The sequence below is a fragment of the Strigops habroptila genome, chromosome 9 (genome assembly GCF_004027225.2).
Source record: "Strigops habroptila isolate Jane chromosome 9, bStrHab1.2.pri, whole genome shotgun sequence".
Lineage (NCBI taxonomy): Eukaryota > Metazoa > Chordata > Aves > Psittaciformes > Psittacidae > Strigops > Strigops habroptila.
The window spans coordinates 6,478,145-6,490,747 of NC_044285.2; the positions used below are offsets into that span (position 1 = coordinate 6,478,145).

Here is a 12,603-nt window from a genome sequence, read left to right on the forward strand (position 1 = left end):
AAATACAATGGAAAAGAAGTACAGCACATAGAAGAGGAGCACAAGATCTGGTAATTCACTCTGCATTATGCCATGTGCGTAGTTGTAACAATATTCAACCACAGGATCTTCACATTTTCAGAACCAGAAATTGAACATTCAAGTTTGCAGAAATCCTTTGTTTTGAGCATTCGGCTCATCCTCAGTTACAACAGGAATTAAGAATGTTGAAACATGATTTTTTTCCCTACACTAAACTGAATAAACAGGTCTTGGAGTTGTTTTGGTTTGTTGGGTTTAGTTCAAATCCATTCAGGCATCTGAAGATCAATTCAAATCTTTGAATAATTTTTAATGCTAATGCCTCGACCGAGGTACCAAAACATGAAGAATAAACCACCACAAAGTCATCCACTATTGTCACAAACATTCAGAAATACTAACATGAGCATGATGGAAACCCCATAAATAAGTCAGTTAAAATGATTTTTATAGTTATTCCAGGTAGCTTAACGTAAGGAAATTTAATTACTGGCATCAGCTTTCCCCAACTCTCAAAAATGCAATTTAGTTACATGTTAGTCACCTTGAAAGGCTTTTTTTTGTTGGGTTAACCTTCTGCCTTAAACACTAATGAGATCTGCCAAAAGCAATATAAGGGCAAGTTTCCCTCCTAGGTTCACCTAAGTTTGGTTGTACCAAAAACTCTGCAAGTAACCCCTCCACATTGAGTTTAAACTCTTCTCTTGACCTTGTAGCATAATTAAAATATATCATCAGTTCTGTTTGCTGCTAATTAGGAACATGTTACAACAGACCCTTGTTCTGAAAATTATTCATACATCAAGAAGATGCCACTGAAATGGCCAAAATATTAATAGCAATCTGTATGTTTTTTCATGTGGAATCTACATTTACTTCAGAATTTGTCACAGCACTCGGTTACTGATGAATTAAGGCACATTTTACTCAGAAGTTTCAATAATGTTGCAAAAATATTCTCCTCCACTAAGACAGGCAGTGATCCTACACTTAAAGCAGCCATTGAAGAACCCGGTCTTTTCCTAGATGATTACTTCCATACCATCAATTCACCATCCTCCCATTTTTCAAGCTTCTATTATTTACTATTTAGAATATTTGTTTCCAAACAGAGTATTTTGGTGGTGATAAATAAGGGACCAGAGTAGTCATGTAGTACTTTCAAAGTTCCCTTCAAATCACTGGTAGTGCACTGACAGTCTGTACCAACAGACAGAAACCATTCACAGCCATGACTAAAGATTTGAGGCAACGGTTGAAGCACTTGAGCTTCCAAAGTCTGTCTCTTCAGTTTTTGGTAATTAATCGTTACTCTACCCATGAAGAGACCACAGGAGTAAAAGACATCACTGAAAACATGGCTTCAGCAATTTCATGTCTATTAAACCCTGTCACATCTTACGAGTGAGACTGAAGGCCAACGATGACGTGCAACATGAGCACAAGTGTGTAAGACACCAATTACACATTTACAAAGCTTTCCAGCGTGAAGTGTCTCACACTGAGGCTTCAACTTCAGACCCGAGGTGACATGCTGCTGGTAAAGGGAATTCACCTCACTCCAACAGAGGGAGCTGAATGGACAGAATGAGGTTCTGAGCAAGCCAAACCTCAAGTTCTACACTTCAGAGTTCATCAAAGCAAGATTCATTCTCAAAGACACGCCTCTGGTAACTTTTACACTAGAGGAACAAGCAGGCATGCCCTTTATTGACATCTAAAGTCCATAACGATGTTCTGTCTAATCTTTCCAAGTAACTAGGGCTCTGTACAGTTATGAGTCTGCTTTTACCACTACTAGATCTTCAGTCAGCACAGCAGTAAAAGCACAACTCATGTAGGATCACGTATTTTTAGCTAAGAAAGGCTGTTTGCCAGGTTTCTCAGATTAATTTCAGGTAAGATGTGACTTTATTCACAGATGCACTCTTTTGGGGGTATTATTTTTAAACGATAAATTTTATTGCATCAAGCAAAGTATGGCACCTTCAATAAAGCTCCTGGTGGTGCCAAGTGTTTCCCCCCTTCTATTTAAACAAATAAAGGTAAAAAATAAACGGGTGCTTCAACTAAACATTATCTGTGTTAAGCAGGAAGGGGAATATTAGATCTTTCCAGATCCATACATTTACATGGTTTTACAAATGCATTGTGAAACAACTGCTGTTGAACACAACTGTTTAAGTCAATTAAGAGTTCCACACCTTCCTTTAGGTAAGGATTATACAACAGAAAAGCATCTGTACTACTGAAGAAGTACTCAGTGTACAATGAAAAAGCCAAATTCCCACTCAAGAAACCAGATCTGACAATAGCTAATTTCCAATCCAATGAAAGAGAACAGGAAAAATGCACACAAAGATGGAGGAAACGAATGAAAATTAATACAAAAATGGAACATAAGTCACATGTTTAGAGATTACAGCAGGTGACTGGGGGAAAAAGGCATCAGTGGACAGCACGTGAAGACTTCTGAGGAAGAGTTGAAGGAGTAACATTTACGTCTAAACACAGCAAGAAATGTGCTATTCTACACATACCTGCAGCGTGAAAAATAGCTTAAGACTTCCAAAGAACAAAGTAAAAAAGACTTACACAGCAGCAGAAGAGATGAAACGCTAAGCAAAGAGCATGAAAACAGAGCAGAAGTACACACGATAAGAACTGAATTCCTCAAAGTCCATGAATTCTACTTCAGGACTGACAACTGAGTGATAAAACTGGTTCGGAATGAAGTGTACCTAAAAGCAGCACAAGGCCACAATAACACAGCCTATCAAGGTTTGCACCTTACCCCCCCATACTCCTTTTTCTTTCCAAGCAACTCTCCATTAGTCTTCACATCACGTGAGCAATGAGAAGCATGGGACTTTGGAGCACAACCAGGGAGGAGCTGCTTTTCTTGCACTGGGGCAGCATAGATGGCAGTTTGCACAAGGCAAGCATGGCTGCTGGAGGTCTCTGCTAACACACACAGCCATTGCACAGTTAAACCACTGTCATCTCTCCATTGAAATGGTATTTGCATCTTGGAACGACATTTTCTCAAGCTGTCTGCAGTCTAAGGCAGGCATTACTCAATCAGGTAGCATGTCAAACTGAAAGAACTGTCTCCAATAAACTGTCTCTCTTAAAGAAAAGCATAGATTCTGAAGCACAGTTCTACGGGAACAGAGCTTCCCACTAAAAAAGTTAATTCATGTACACAAAATGCACTGAATGCCCTAATTAAAAATGTAGACTCAAGGAGCCTGAATTTTAAGCAGACAGGAAGACAAAAGAACTTGGGTCTTTCCAGAGGCAACTCCCAAGAGAGTCACAGAATGTGCCAGAAACAGCAAAAGGTCAAGACTAAATTCTTTTCAGTTAAGGAAAGTGGAGAAAATGCTTTCCCCATAGCGATCCAGTATAGAACTGAATGGTTTTTTTCTGCTCAAGCCTGCCACTTTTGCGTTTTGACTATGAGGCATGATTCCTAAATGAAGAGTATAAGCTAGCAGTTCAATACAGGAAACTGTATCAGCATTACATACCATTTTCTGCAAAGCTGAAGCTTTATGAATGAAGAACAGAAACAGAACAATCACAGAACAGAAGACAGTTACTATCTGCTCAAAGACTCTCACTGATCCTGACAGAAGCATAAAAGGACAACACGAGGAGCTTGTAAGACAAGTTCTTCCTGCTATGGTACCTTCCACATCTATTGTTATCCAAATCGTGTGCAGTAATGCTCTGTAGAGACAGACACTTGGGTAACCAAACCCTTCTGAACAAGCAGATCTGTGATTTAATAGTTCTAAACAAAATATAGAGTCAAATCACAGAAGCAGAAGACCAAAGAACTACAACTGGATATGTAGGATGTTCTCCAGTGAGACAGGTTGAGTACTATCCAAGCAGAGCTTCATTTCCTAAGAGCCTAGCAAGAATCATCCTGATGTCCTTCTAACTGAGCCTTCTAGAAACACACATGCACACACAGACACGCTTTAAGGAACTTCAGGATGTATTCAGCCAAAACCTTCAGCAAGTTAAACATTACAGCCACATGTGTTTGCTGGGGTTTTTTTAAAGCTAAAAAGTAAATGTTATTAGGAGTAACAACTTACCAGTGCTTCAAGCAAGAGCAGTTATTTTGCTTAGAGTAAATCAATTCCTCAACACATCTGTAGGGAAAATGGTATGTTAAACGCTAGAATTTAAATAAAATTAAAAAAAATAATAATTAAAAGCAAAAACCCCACACCTTAAGGGCCTAGCAGACCTGAGCACTAGCCTGGCAGTATTACAAAAGACCTATCCTCAAAACCAAAAACCAAACAAAAAACACCAGAACATTCCCAGCATATGGTACAAGAGACATTTTATTAAAAAATTGAAATATCACTAAGCAAATTTGTTATCAAAGAACCTATGCAAACCACCCAAGCAATTCAGACCCAGTCCTGGATACAAATCCCTTGAGAAACAAAGCAACAACAACAAAACCTTTCTTGAATTTTTTGGAAAAGGCCTATCAGACATCAAGTGAAGTATTCCTGAACTAACTGACCTGCCCTTCACATGGAGAGAATCAAAATCCTCATCTAACTGAGAGGTGGCATCAGCTGGATCACTGGAATCGTTTTAACGCACTAATATGGAACGAGTCATCTACTCTGTATCTTAAAGTTATCTGCATCAGGGCAAGCCCCAAATTTGAAAACTCGACTTTGAAAATGTTTATTGGCAATCCACATCAATAAGCATTTAATCAAAATCATGTTTAGAAGAGGTAGTAAGATTAAAATAAGACCTAAAACTCTAAAACAACTCATGAACATCCTCTTTTTAAATGACATGAAGTCATGCGCTATCATGAGCTATACAAGTTATCCACCTAATACATACAAGCAAACAGCCTCTCTTCTGATCTCCCAGAATCTATTTGTATGAGAATAGAGCCTCAAATTTGTAAAAATTAATGAACTATTCAGTGATAGCATACTCTGCTTAATTTTCTACAGTATTCCGAGTTCTCATCTTCAAATTGGTAGCTACTTAGATGTGTGGAAAGAAAGCTGTGATGAACCGAACTGTAATGTCTTTGTTGATGTAATCTACTTGAAATTATTAGTATGGAAAAAATCCCTTCAGAAAGGGGAAATTACAAAAAATTGTAGCAGTGAACTGGCACAAATGTGTAGAGTAGCCAAACCAACATGAAATTTCAAGGTTTAAACCATGCATTTTCATGTGATCCAACAGCTGCTATTAAATGGAAGCACAAAACTGAAGTACTTCTAAAATGGTGGACGGGCACTTTGTAGAAGGAGCACAACATGGCTGCTGGACTTTCATCATCCAAGAGGCATCTATCAGTCATGCAAAGCCTAAGAAATTAATGAGTTGAGGAGGTTCACTTACACCCTGTAAATCTCCTTCTGTCCTATATGTACCATTTCTCTCCTCACAGCCTCTTCAAAACTACAATTTAATATATGAAGACTAGGTAACGACTGAGAGATTTTTAAACTTACAGCTCTCAGCTATTTCTAATCATTTACAGCATAGCTAAACATACGTCATCTGCATTCAAGTTCCTCCCTGTTTTAATTCTAAAGTTAGCATCCAGATATGGTAATTTCATAAAGTCTTTTATGAAGATACCTAATATGGCTTTATATCACCATAGAGAAACAGCTTCTTCTACTGAAAAAGTTACTAAGACTCGACCAGAGCCCGTTCTTCTCACCTCAGCAAACTTCTGCAAAAGGAATCTAGTATTTGCCAGGGTGGTATCACTCAGAAGTTAAGACTTCTCTACTCTGAAGTGAATGGAAGAACCAAACAAGGAGTTTTGTAAAAACAGCACCAAGATGTGACTTAAGTATTACATTTCATTCATACGATCACGAGTGATCGTTTTCTCACCATTACAAAATATACCACTGTATTTTGAGGTTTTGAATTTTAATATCCAAAACATATTCACTCCCAAATTACAGAATGCATCAGAAAAGCTGAAGATCTGAGCCAAGAGCCATGACCTAGAGCTAGTAAATACAAGTTTCAGCTGAATAAAATTAGCCTTTCAGATTAACACCTGTATTTCCTATTCAACATTCAATTTATTTAATGAATGTCGCACAAAATCTTTTAATCGGACTACTCACAATAACTGTTATAGCCCATGTGATTAAAAAAAAAAAATCTATCCCCTATTTAAAAAATAAACATATTTACTTTTTTTTCCAGTAGCCTTGGAGTTGTGGCTTATCTTTATTTTAAAATTACAGAACGAGATGTGTTATGTCCAGTACGGCCTATGTCACATAACACAAGCCTTGCATCAGAGGTGCACGAATCCTTCACCAAAAGACTGGCACTGCTCGTTTCAAGAACCAGGAAAGTGTACCTCCTTTTACAGCACGAGGTGAGGTCAGCTCTAAAGCTGTGTACCTGACACCAGATTCCTTCTTGGAATAAATTAAGAAAGTATTTTGGCAAAGACAACGTATCTTTGGCAAAGACATCACCAATGTTTTTCCAGATAAGCTGTCAAGTGCTACAAATCAATTCTACGAAACTACTTAATATGGTTTGTATCATCACAGAGAAACAGCTTCCTCTACCAAAAGAATTTAAGACTTGACTAGACCACGTTCTCCTGCCTTGTCAATCCTCATTAGTATGGGGTAGGTTGGTCATGAACTTAAAACTTCCCCCAAGTCCCCAGGAGCGTGCATCTGGCTGCTGAGGTCTACCTAACCTAAAAAGCAAGCTGCCATTTACTAGATGAAAACATGTCAAGCTGCTCTTACAAGAAAAGGCAGCTCCAAAGAGCTCACAAAAGTAACAAGGGACATTTAAGACTGTTTTTATATCTATTTAGCACAAACATTATCATTATGAGATAGGAAATATGTAAGACCATTAAGATCAAAGTGCTCAATGTCACTCAGGTCAGTCAAGATGACTCTGCTCTTGAGCACTGTATTTTATTATTATTATTTTTTTAAGAGCATGTCAACTAAAAATTGCAGCTTTAGACACTCAAGGATTTAACATTAGGAATACAAGTCTTGAGTTTGACAAGTTCAGTCCCATTATTACTACCAGACTTTTACCTGAATCAGGCTGGTCTTGCCTTTATCGTAACAGACTGCAATATCTGGTGATCTTGACCCTCTAAATTGAAATTTCACTTGGGATTTCAAGTACATTCTGATGTTCTTCTCAAGGTACCAGATAATTTCTAACACAAACTTCTAATTCTCACAACTTCCCATCAGACACCTACACAATGAAGTTCTCGAACATACCTAACAGCCTTGTTCGTTAGCTGTGTTTTGGTGCAGGACATCCGTGGTGCATGGTACATGTCTATGATCTACCAATATTAGCTGAATTTTGCCTTGCATATTCACAGTGACTTACTGCAGGTGAAGGTTTATTACAACCTAGAGACATTTCTAAAAAGCTTATGCAATATTGGTATACGACTTCTCTTATATGACCAGGCTAAATCATAGAATAGAATCATAGAATAGTTAGGGCTGGAGCCTTCATCCAAGCCAAAAAGAACAGCTGCACTCAGGTAGGGCTTCACAAGATCTGTATTAAGAATTACTGTGATAAATTATGGATTTTTTTTTAAAGCAAATTCTCAAGAGTATTTCTGAGAATCCTGGTACACGTCTTCACGAAGGCGCCTTACGCTTTGAGGTCCTGAATACGTACTGAAGTACATTAGCATGGTAAGCTGTGAAAAGGAACCAGTTAAGACAGGCAAACAAGATCCCCAACTTTTAATTACAGCGATGAAAGCATGACTCAAAGGTAACGTGTTGCTCTGCCTCTAAATGTAGAACCTTAAAGTGTACCAAAAAAATAAAAATCAAACCTTAGAAAGCCGATTTGTTTATACTGCAAGAGGGACAGCAGATACTTCGTAACGACTGGGTGCAGGTTTAGGCTTTTAGAGTAAAATTTACACTGAACAGAGGATTTCTGAGTTTACTGGATAAAAACATTTTATTGGAAAGGAAAAGCTTCAGAGTGTCACTTGCTAATGAACCAATACCTTGAACTGAAGAAAAAGCACTTTCTAAAGTCTGATTGGACTCAATGTCATTAATGGAGATGGCAATCCTCCTAAGCAGAGCTCTATTTTACATGTTGACATGGTCATTTCAGATTCAGAAAAATAAGTCTTATTTATGACTGACCATAAAAATCTTAGATGATGCGTAAGGAGACATTACCATTACTGTATTTAGTACATACGAACGTTTTTCAAATGCACTGAAACTTGAAAGAAAATTCAACACGGTAAAATATTGTAGCTCAAATGTTCAATGTTTATTTTGCTAAAAACATTATTTCCAGGATAATTAAAAAAGGAGGAAAAAAAAAAAGAAAACAAAACCAAAAACCACGCACTAAAAAACCAAACCAGTACAACACAGTATAACATACCTGGAATGCATAGAACAGAATTTTGCTCAAGGACTTTTACCCAGCCATCTGCATCTTTGGAAGCAAGAACAATATCCCGCAATAGCCTTTAAAGAAAAAACAAAACCAGGTTTGTCTGAAAACAAAGGTATGCACAGGTTTTACCTACAGTTCTAACGTTCTCAACTGATACAAACTTTTTCAGAACAGTAAGTTTAATAACAATTTTACCTGCATTACAAAAACGTAGTAACCTATCCTTGCTATGCATTAGCAAAACAAGTAACAAGCTCCCGAAACGTCCTTCTGCACGAATACCTGAAGTCTGGGGTTATTACTGTCAGATATGTATCCTAGAACATCCCCAAGTGCTAATGCTACAAACTCATAAGTATGAAGCCCAAACAATTTTTAAAGTTCAGTGCAGGTTTTCACTGGCGCAACGGGACACATGGAACTTCTCGGTTTATGTGAACATACTGCCATTTCCCACCAGATGCAATGCTTAGCTGTGTGTATCAAAAAATAGCCTCAAACTAAAATTTAAACAGAAGTAGCACCAAAACCACCACAATTTTTTAAGGCAATCTACCCATATCTGGGGGGGAAAAAAGCCTTTTAAAAAGTCCAGATAATTCATAAAATGTGTTCCTAACTATTTAGAAGTAAGATTTTTTTCTTCCCGTCTGCACAGGAGCAAAAAGGCAAATCCCAAGATTAAAAAAATCCCAAGGAAATGAACATACTACCACAAGTTGTAACCACTCTTACCTAAGAAAAGAAGGTGCAAATGATTCTTCTGGAAGCCAGTCAGGAAATAAGGTCTTGTTCATGGAATTCTACCTAAAGAAAAAAAAAAAGTACGGAAATTATCAGCATTTTGCTTTAGAAAAGCAGAACAAGTCAGACGCTTTAAATTTATTGATCTTTAGGTAATTATTAAGTTAGGAAAAACTTCTGATAGCACTAACTGTATCTTTAAAACTCAACTCTAAAAATACAAGTACGGGTGGCTGTCATACTTGCCTGGAGAAAAACACTGCAGAGTGCCTGACACACAACATGCATGATCTGTATTTTTGCATGAATAACTGCAATCTGCTCTTGTGTCTCCCACTACTTTAATTGTGAAGGACTTAAAGAGCAAATGTCCGACCAATTTCAGATTTTTCTAAGAGTAATTTACCACACAATACCTCTCACTCCTTGTACTTTTTATTCACATTAAAGTCTTTAGAAGTAGGCTGTGCAAAATTAAGAACCTCTAGTGATAGCAAAGTAATTGTAAAATGGCTTCTGTCATCAGCTTCTGTGAATTTTAAGCCAGAAGTTACTTGATCTCCCCCTCAAAAAAGACATCTCTTTTGCCCTTCAGAATAGAATTCTGAAGCCTTCAGCTGCTTTCACCTTCCATCAAATCCCAAACTATACTCTTTAACACAGGGAACACCAGCTTTGCACTACCTCTAGCCAACTTTTCTCGCCTTTTGTGAAAAGGCTCAAATGTTCTATTTTGCAGCACTATTTCATACTTTAGAAGTCTGAATCGTTCTGTAAATACGTGGGTAATTTAAAAAACATTTTAACCTCATTTAAATTCCTACACCTTTAAAAAAGCAGAAACATTAAAAAATACATTAAGTACTTTATTTTCAGGAACACTCAGCTATAATTTTATTTTCAGTGGCTGAAACAAGTCAAAGCTGTTTAAAACATTATCCCCTACTACATATATATATACATACACACATTTTTAAATACAGCAGACACCCACCTAAACCTAGAACTTTCTTTTCAGCCAAGTGTGTATGTCAGAACCTGTTCTACACTGCAGAACTGTTGCTGAGATTATAAAACCACCAGAATCCAAATCCAAAATAAAGATACCGAACACTCTGCATAAAGGTGCTAGAAGTCCAACGGCTGCTGAAACTTGTCTTTATATTTCCAAACCTACCAAAAAAGCCAACTTTCACAGTTGTAATGACGGATCCGTATTTGCAGAGATAAGGACCGAAAAATGTAGATTTACCTCCATTTAAAACCTGCACGGAGTTTTATAATCCCGCACAAGCGCACACACCAGATAAATCCAACAAATACGGCTATACACGATCTCCAATTAAAACTAAAGTTCTTCATATTTACCTCTTGCTCTGACTACGGTGACTTTTCGTGCCTTTAGAATTACAATTTTACCCTTAAATCGGCAATTGCCGAATGCGAGCCAACGCAAACCAAACACCGGGCATTCCATTTAAACTTGCATTTCTACAAAGTCTTGCGATAGGTGTTGTACAACTTCTAAATTATTAACCATCGAAACGACGATAAAAATGCTACATAAACACAAAAGACTGCGAGCTCGCTGGAAAATACCTAAACTGAATACTAAAACCAGAACTGACACCAAATAAATGCCTTTTAAAAGCTTTTAATGTCGCACACAAACCCGTTCGCTTATCACGTAATTCGTATTTAAGAAACTACCTTTTCTTCTCGTAGCGTCGTCTAAATCACAACTGTAGTATTTTGCCAACTTTAAACTGTAGACTTGGCACCACTGAGCTTTGTTTTTTAAAAGCTTTTAAGTTTTTGCTTCGCCGTCTTAATTGCAAAATCATCCTGCACGTAATTCTTCAGAGTTTTCTTTAAAGTTCTGCACCTAAGCTGCTGTTTTTCAAGTGAAGTAAATTTCTATCTATTGTTTCAGTAAAGTACTAAGCTGTCTCATCCGCAGCCTGGGGTTTTTTTTTTTTTCTTACTGGCTTACAAAGAGTTAAAAGCCAACACCCCACAAAAAAACCACCAAGTTTTATTTTTAAGAGAAAAGGACATGGCGTCTTTGTTCTTACAAACTACGAAAACATATTCCCATCTGAGCAGCAATGGGCAACAAATGCACTTTAAACAGATACGGGCTTGGGGCTAAACATTTAACTGATGATGTAGTACAGTCTTCACCTCTCCCCCCCCTCCCCTTTACTGCTGCAATGGAGTTACGAGCTGGTTTGCAGATGCCCCCCTTCCACGCTGCACTGGAGGGGAACAGGTCTGCAGCCCCCCCCCCCCTTCTCCCCACTGCTGCACTGGGGAGCCCGCCTGTAGTTGCCCCCGTGTCCGCGCTGCAACGGGGGGGACGGGGTGAGCGGAGCCCCCTCGGTGCTGCATGAACAAGGGGGAGGGGGAGCGCTCTGCAGCCCGGGAGCCGAGTGTCAGCGGGGCGGCCGCCGAGCCGGGCTCCCTCTGCGGCACCCCTTTTCTCCCACCGCTCCCTCCCCAAACTGCGCGGCTCCCCCCGCACCCGAACAGGGTCACGGAGATCAAGGGGGGGTCCCCAAGGCTCCCCTCATGAGCGGCGGGGGGGGGGGCCCAGGGAATGGCAGGCGCCCCCTCCCCCTCCCGGCTCCAAGGACATTTTGTTTTTCCTCCCAAGGACAAAGGACAATGAGAAGCGAGGAGACTCCGGCACTTACCCGGCGAAGAGCAGCCCGTCGGCAGGCAACGCGGGCCCGGAGAACGGGGCGCTGCTCCCCTCCTCACCCTGCCCGCGGCGAAGCACGGCCCCGCGCCCGCGCAGGCGAGGGAGAGGCGCGGGCAGAGCTCCGGAGCCCGGCGCCATTGCCCTCCGCCCGTCGGCAGCCTCACAAGGCAGCCCTGCTCGCCGCCCTCCGTCGCCCCTGAACCCCCAGAGTGCCGGGCCGGACTTAGCCCCCAAGACCGGCACCTGGGACGCTCGGCGGGTCTCCCCGCTCCGAGCGGCGGGGGAAGGCGCCCGGGAGCGCGGCTGTAGCTGCGGCTGCTTCCCCGGCCATCTTGTGCCGTGTGTGTGAGCGAGTCTCTCCCGTCTCCTCTCAACTCCTTCCTCCCCTCCCCCCCGCACAACATGGCCGCCCGCTCACTACTCACTGCGGCGAGGAAGGGGCGGGCCCGCGCGCCCCTGCCCCCTACCCATGGCGCGCAGCGCACACACCCCCCCCCCCCCCCTTTCTCCTTCTTCTCCTCCTCCTCCCGCACCGCACAGCCCCGCCCTCGGCTGCGCGCGCGCGCCGCGCGATGCTCCCCATTGGGCCGCGCCGCGCCCTCCCCGCCCGTCCCGAGCGCGCGCACCGCTCCCATTGGCCTCGCCGCGCCCTCCTT

General features: G+C 40.8%; 1 protein-coding gene across 10 annotated transcripts in view; it reads right to left on the reverse strand.

Moving 5' to 3' along the window:
- Positions 1-12,371, reverse strand: part of CHD2 (chromodomain helicase DNA binding protein 2) — a 70,005-nt gene extending 57,634 nt beyond the window's left edge. For 7 of the 10 annotated variants that reach the window (XR_003993022.1, XM_030496673.1, XM_030496670.1 and 4 more), the window contains exons 1-4: positions 11,940-12,370; positions 9,235-9,306; positions 8,485-8,570; positions 4,134-4,190 (exon numbers count right to left, since the gene is read on the reverse strand). The gene's annotated coding sequence lies outside the window, so the exon portion shown is untranslated. Of the gene's footprint in view, positions 1-4,133; positions 4,191-8,484; positions 8,571-9,234; positions 9,307-10,953; positions 11,898-11,939 lie in introns of those variants that run through there. The other 3 variants (XM_030496666.1, XM_030496668.1, XM_030496667.1) reach the window with 3 other exon arrangements.
- Positions 12,372-12,603: the final 232 nt, after the last annotated feature.